Below are 7,039 nucleotides of genomic sequence, written 5' to 3' on the forward strand. Positions count from 1 at the left end.
CCCGTGGGAAGGTGAGGGTGCGACGTGTGGACTCCTGCGGACTTCCTGCTGGGTGAGGCAGGAAGCCATCAAGACCACGGGCAGAGAAGGGGCGCTGTAAATTTAAAACCTGAAAATGAAGTATCAGTGAGGATGTACAGAATCACCGACCCTCGTGCACCAAGTTCATCCAGTCTAGAGGAGACTGCCTCAGACCACTGACAAGTTCAGTGTGCAGGGACCCGACCATGCATCACGTTCATTTCAGAGAGAGGCTCTCAGAGACAGCCTAACGCGTATGAGAGGGTACGTCCTGGTTAGCGAAGTGAATTAAGAGTTCTCCAAAGAAGCAGAGCCCACGCACCTGCAGGAGTCCGGTTTCAGGACCTCCCACAGATATGAAAATCCAAGGATGCTCAAATCAGTTATACAAAATGGGGTAGTAGTTGCATATAAACTCCCCACATCCTCCTATACACTTTAAATCATCTTTAGATCGGGCTTCCCTGGCGGCTCAGATGGTAAAGCACCTGTCTGCAGTGTGGGAGGCCCAGGTTTGATCCCTGGGGTGGGAAGACCCCCTGGAGAAGGATATGGCAACACACTCCAGTACTCTTGCCTGGAAAATCCCATGGACGGAGGAGCCTGGTAGGCTACAGTCCATGGGATCAAAAAGAGTCAGGCACGACTGAGAGACTTTACTTTCGCTTTAGATCACTTATAAAACTTGATACAATGTAAACTCTATGTAAATAGTCGTAAGTACAAGGTAAACGCTAGTTGCTGTTGCACAGTAAACGCAAGTTTTGATTTTTGGAACTTTCTGGAATTTTCTTTCCTTTGGAATATTTTTGATCTGTGGTTATTTGAATCCACAAATACAGAACCCAGGGATACTATTTTTATTTGAGACCCTAGAATGAGACCTAAAATAATTGCCTTCCCAAACCATGAACTCAATATTCAATATTCAATCAAAAGAGGAAGTCCCCCTCCCTGCCCTCCAGAATAATGTGTTTGTCACCATTGGAGGTAGCTATGGGTCCAGCTCCATACTCAGAAAATTGATCATTGAAGGGAAATAATTGAACATTTATCCTGCCTTCACTTTAGGAACTATATTTCAGAGTGATCAAATAGACCTGAATGATGAGAAAAGGCCAGTTAATAAATGTAGAAAAATCACAGTACTAAAATCACCATTTTACAAACTCTAATAAAATAACCGATTCAGGCAACATCTGTCATTAGATGAGAAAAACTTCGGGTGAAAGACTGATGGGGAAGAGTGTCAAGCGCCACGCCAGGGGTTACCTGCTGGTCGAGAGAGGTAAACAGCTCTCCATGAGGACTCAGGCTTCCATCGCCAGAGCTCATCAGATCGTGGGATCGTATGGGTTATGGGGCAGCCAGATATTTCGAGCATCCTGGTATGTTGAAACAGAAAGCACAAGACATCATCTTTGAAGTATTTTTACCAAAAATGTTTGATACTTTTATTAAGCCTCAGCAGGATTTCAGGTGTAAATTACAGGTGACAAGAAGCAGAGCTGTGTGCATGCTAAGTCGCTTCAGTTGTGTCTGACTCTGTGTGACCCCACGGACTGTAGCCCACCAGGCTCCTCTGTCCATGGGATTCTCCAGGCAAGAATACTGGAGTGGGTTGCTATTTCCTCCTCCAGGGGATCTTCCTGACCCAGGGATGGAACTCTCTTTTATGTCTCCTGCATTGGCAGGCAGGTTCTTTACCGTTAGCACCATCTGGGAAGCCCAAGAAGTAGAGGGGACAGGTTAAATGACTCCATGAGGGAGCAACCAACCAAAACCAGAATGTGGGACATTTTGCAGAAAGACTGATTTGGATGTCTCAATAAAGCACTGGAATTTAACAAAGAAAAAGCATGTAATTGTTCTACATGAACACAAATCAACTGGAATAAAGTGTTTTCTTAGAACAATTAGGAAAATTCAAATAGATGCTGTGTGTAAAATGGTATTAGGGAATTAATTTTCATATGTGTGACAGAAGAATTACGGTTCTGAAAGATGCTGTCCTTTTTATTTAGGTTTGAGACGCTATGATGTTTGTAATTTACTTTAAAATGTTTCAGGAAATTATGTAAAACAAAATGAGAAGCAAAAAGGGGGCAAATGATCCTCAGGGAATCTAAGTGATGGATTCATTAAGTCATTCTCTGTACTTCTCTGAATATTTGAAAATTTTCTCACACAAAAGTTAAAAGGGGTCCGTGGGGCTCCTAGGAAGAAGAAATTCAGAGGTTTCAGGAATCATTTAACATTTGAGAAGTTACATTCAAACAGAAGTTGTTGGATATAATACTTACTAATATACTTAACTTTGCAATAAGCCTGTCTCAGAAAGACTGTTTACCCAATCAATCAAAAAAAAAAAAAAAATATCCACCACCACCAACAAAAACTTAACAGTTGTTTGAGAGAAATTCATGATAACAAACTGGTCAGGCCCTTGGTGCTAGAGTGGATCAGACCAGGGACCAAAAGCCTTGAGTTCTAGACCTGGGGCTGCCAACTGTTATTTCTTCTAACCTGAGCCTGACTGTTCCTGTTCCAAAGCGGGGAATCTGCATCTATTCAACTCCAGGAACATTTCTTAGCCATGAACAGTGTTCCAGAACTGGGTTGGGTGCTGCTGAAATGAAGAATGATCCTATGAGGCTTCTCATTTGTAGAAAAAACAGAAAAGGGAATAGGAAAGACAGTAAAGGCAAACCAGGGAATTCCCTGGTGGTCTAGTGGTTCAGTTCAGTTCAGTTCAGTCACTCAGTCATGTCCGACTCCTTGCGACCCCATGGACTGCAGCACACCAGGCCTCCCTGTCCATCACCAACTTCCGGAGCCTACTCAAACTCGTCCATTGAGTTGGTGATGCCATCCAACCACCTCATCCTCTGTCATCCCCTTCTCCTCCCACTTTCAGTCATTCCCAACATCAGGGAATGATGGATCCAAGAAGTCAGTTCTTCACATCAGTTGGTCAAAGTATTGGAGTTTCAGCTTCTACATCAGTCCTTCCAATGAATATTCAGGACTTATTTCCTTTAGGATGGACTGGTTGGATCTCCTTGCTGTCCAAGGGACTCTCAAGAGTTTTCTTCAACACCACAGTTCAAAAACATTAATTTTTCGGCACTCATCTTTCTTCACAGTCCAACTCTCACATCCATACATGACCACTGGAAAAACCATAGCCTTGACTAGACGGACCTCTGTTGGCAAAGTAATGTCTCTGCTTTTTAATATGCTGTCTAGGTTGGTCATAACTTTTCTTCCGAGGAGCAAGTCTATTTTAATTTCATGTCTGCAGTCACTATCTGCAGTGATTTTGGAGCTCAAACAAATAAAGTCAGCCACTGTTCTCACTGTTTCCCCATCTATTTGCCATGAAGTGATGGGACCAGATGCCATGATCTTAGTTGTTTCAATGTTGAGCTTTAAGCCAACTTTTTCACTCTCCTCTTTCAGTTTCATCAAAAGTCTCTTCAGTTCCTCTTCGCTTTCTGCCATAAGTGTGGTGTCATCTGCATATCTGAGGTTATTGGTATTTCTCCCAGCAATCTTGATTCTAGCTTGTGCTTCCTCCAGCCCCTCGTTTCTCATGATGTACTCTGCATATAAGTTAAATAAGCAGGGTGATAATATACAGCCTCGACATATTCCTTTCCCAATTTTGGAACAAGTCTGTTTTTCCATGTCCAGTTCTAATTGTTGCTCAAACGCCCCTGAATTCTATCCAAAGACCCCTTACGGGTTAAGAATGTCTGAGTGTGAAGCGGTGCTGCTTACCCTGAAAATAGGTCCAGCTCTAATGGATGTATTGTTAGGATCTTGGTGAGTTCAGGGAGAACTCAGATCTGAGTTTACTAACTGATCCTTTTAGGTGAATTAGTTTGGGAGCAGGAGATTCACACAGGCTCCCCCAGTATCTCCCTACAGCGGAGTTACCAATCATACAGAGGAAAAAGAATCTTTATTGCAGGAAACTATCCCAGGCATCACAATGTAAACAACCACTGCAAGTGTGCAACGTTCAGAAACAGTGGTAGTAGGATACACAAATGTGTGACATCATGTCACTCTAGACCCAAAATGTGTGACCAGGATGATCTCAAGTAAACAATCAGATAACCCCAAATCGACAGACCCTGTATGCAACTAGGCACCTCTTCTCTTCAAAAATGTTCACGCCATGACAAAGAAGGGCTGAGGAACTAGCTCAGATTATAGGAGATTAAAGCGGTTGGCTTTAATGTCTTTCTTAACCCGGGATTGGAGCCCAGCTTGAAAACAAAGGTTTATAAAGGATATTAAGGAGATAACTGAAAAAAAAATAAAAACATGGAAAATATATTACACAATAAGTTTGTATTAATATCAATTTCTTGAATTTGATGGTTTTCCTGAGATTATGTAAAAGAATGTCTTTGTTCTTAGAGGATATATCCTGGATTATTTGGCTGTGAAGGGGACATATTAGACTTAACAGTTCAGCAAAAATAAGTCTTTCTGTATATTAGATAGATACAAGGTATAAATATCAGATGCATATGCACACATGTAGGCATATATATCTACAAACACATATAGACATGTATATCTATACATACATATAGACATAGACATATACATATTTGGAGGGAGAGAGAGAGTTCGTGAGCAAATGAGACAAAAATGTAAACAAATACTGCATCTGGATAAACGGTACAAAGAAGTTCACTGTCCTATAGTTGTAGCCTTTTTGCGGGCTTGACTTTTTTCCAAATCACAAAGTTTAAAGGAAATTGAAAAGCCCACCGTCCAGAGGCAGCTGTTACAGACACTTCAGCTACTGTTACCTCTGATCAACACCAGACTCTCTGTTAAATAGCTAATGCATGTTTAAAATGAGTTTCGTCGTGTAATCATGGTGCTCAGATGTGGGGATTAGCTGGAGTTACAGTGCGGCCCCCCGAGTTTGAGCAGGGGATAAGAACCCGACCAGTCCCGTGGCCTGCACCCCTCTGAACCACCCACCAGCGCAGGGGCTCACTGGAGGCGTTTGTTCCTGAAACCGGAGAAATGACACTAGAATTGTAATCTCTGTTTCCGCCCTAAGTGAACCTTTCAGAGAAGGAAGCTTTGGAGGCTGAAGTCCTATAGCCCGGACTACATGGAGCTCCAGGAGAGGTGTTGGAAGGTTGCTGGGTCAGCTTGCTCATGAGTCTATGTGGCAGAATTCAGCCAGAGTGTATTTTTGTTAAGACTTTCTCCTTTTCTTCATTATTATTATTTTACAGCTTTCTGGAGGTATACCTTACACATGCCTCCCATTTTTAGTGAATTTTGTAAATACACAGTCTGCTGTATTCGTTTTATTTATTTTTACTTCAGTTCAGTTCAGTCGCTCAGTCATGTCTGATTCTTTGTGACCCCATGGACTGCAGCACACCAGGCCTCCCTGTCCACCACCAACTCCTGGAGTTTACTCAAACTCATGTTCATTGAGTCGGTGATGTGATCCAACCATCTCATCCTCTGTCGTCCCCTTCTTCTCCTGCCTTTATTTAGTCACTATTTATTTTTATTTATTTAACGGCCCTGGGTCTTAGTTGCAGCACCATCTTCATGGCGGCATGCAGGGTCTTTAGTTTCAGCATGTAGGATCTAGTTCCCCGACTAGGATGGAATTGAAAGTGAAAGTGAAAGTTGCTCAGTCGTGTCGACTCTTTGCAACCCCATGGACTATACAGTCCATGGAATTCTCCAGGCCATAATACTGGAGTGGGTAGCCTTTCCCTTCTCCAGGGGATCTTCCCAACCTAGAGATTGAACCCAGGTCTCCTGCATTGCAGGCGGATTCTTTACCAGCTGAGCCACAAGGGAAGCAAACAATTTCTTACGTGTGGACATTTAGGTCGCTTGAATATTCTGAGTTAGAAATTATGCTGTAATAAATAACCATTAGAATTCTTTTGTATTGTCAGAGGTAACTGAGGATAGTACCCAGAAGTGCTGTTTCTGTGTCAAAGGGTAAATGCTGTGTAACTTCCCCAGGTACTGGTCAGTTCCCCTGGACAGAGGCTGGACCATTTTGTACGCCCATCAGTCATGTTGTTTGAGTACCCGCCGCCTCCCAGCCTCACCACAGAGTAGTCTGTCAAGAGTTTGAGTTCTGCCCTTCAGACAAATGACGGGTGTATTGTCACTTAGGCTGGCCTCATCGTGTGCATAGAGCTTGCAACCTTCCACGATGGAGCAGCTTCTAGGACCTTATTTTAGAGAAATGGCTTCAACTCGGGCTCCAGGGGCTTCTTCTTTGGCCCCAACCCCTCTTTCCACCCCGTCAACACAGACAAGTCAGTCAGGCTGTAGGAAATGGGACCCTCCCTGCCTTTGTCATCATCGTCAAACATGCCTAAACCTGAGAGGGCACTCCGTCTGCTGGTGACACGTGGGGGCATTTACGTGGAGCTGGAACCTGCCCAACCCTCTCACTCCCCCCTCAGCCCCCACAGCAACCTCCTCCAGGTACAGATAACCCTCCTCTTTAAGGGCCGAGAGATGAAGCTCACCCAGCCATCGAGAGGAGAGTCCAGTCCAGAGACCACACGTTCAGAGCCCCAGTCCATGCCTGCAAAGTGAGGGAACGGCCCCCAAGATGACTAACTTCTGACACCAATGGCCAGGCCAGGGGTCCATGCAACCACTGTCGATGATTCACTAGAAGGACCCTCAGAACTTGCTGCTATTATACACACACTTATGGTTTATTACATCAGTCAGTCAGTTCAGTCACTCAGTCGTGTCCGACTCTTTGCAACCCCATGAACCGCAGCACGCCAGGCCTCCCTGTCCATCACCAACTCCCGGAGTTTACCCAAACTCATGCCCATTGAGTCAGTGATGCCATCCAGCCATCTCATCCTCTGTCGTCCCCTTCTCCTCCTGCCCCCAACCCCTCCCAGCATCGGGGTCTTTTCCAATGAGTCAGCTCTTCGCATCAGTTGGCCAAAGTATTGGAGTTTTAGCTTCAACATCAGTC

This window comes from Odocoileus virginianus, chromosome 25, assembly GCF_023699985.2.
Source record: "Odocoileus virginianus isolate 20LAN1187 ecotype Illinois chromosome 25, Ovbor_1.2, whole genome shotgun sequence".
Taxonomy (NCBI): domain Eukaryota; kingdom Metazoa; phylum Chordata; class Mammalia; order Artiodactyla; family Cervidae; genus Odocoileus; species Odocoileus virginianus.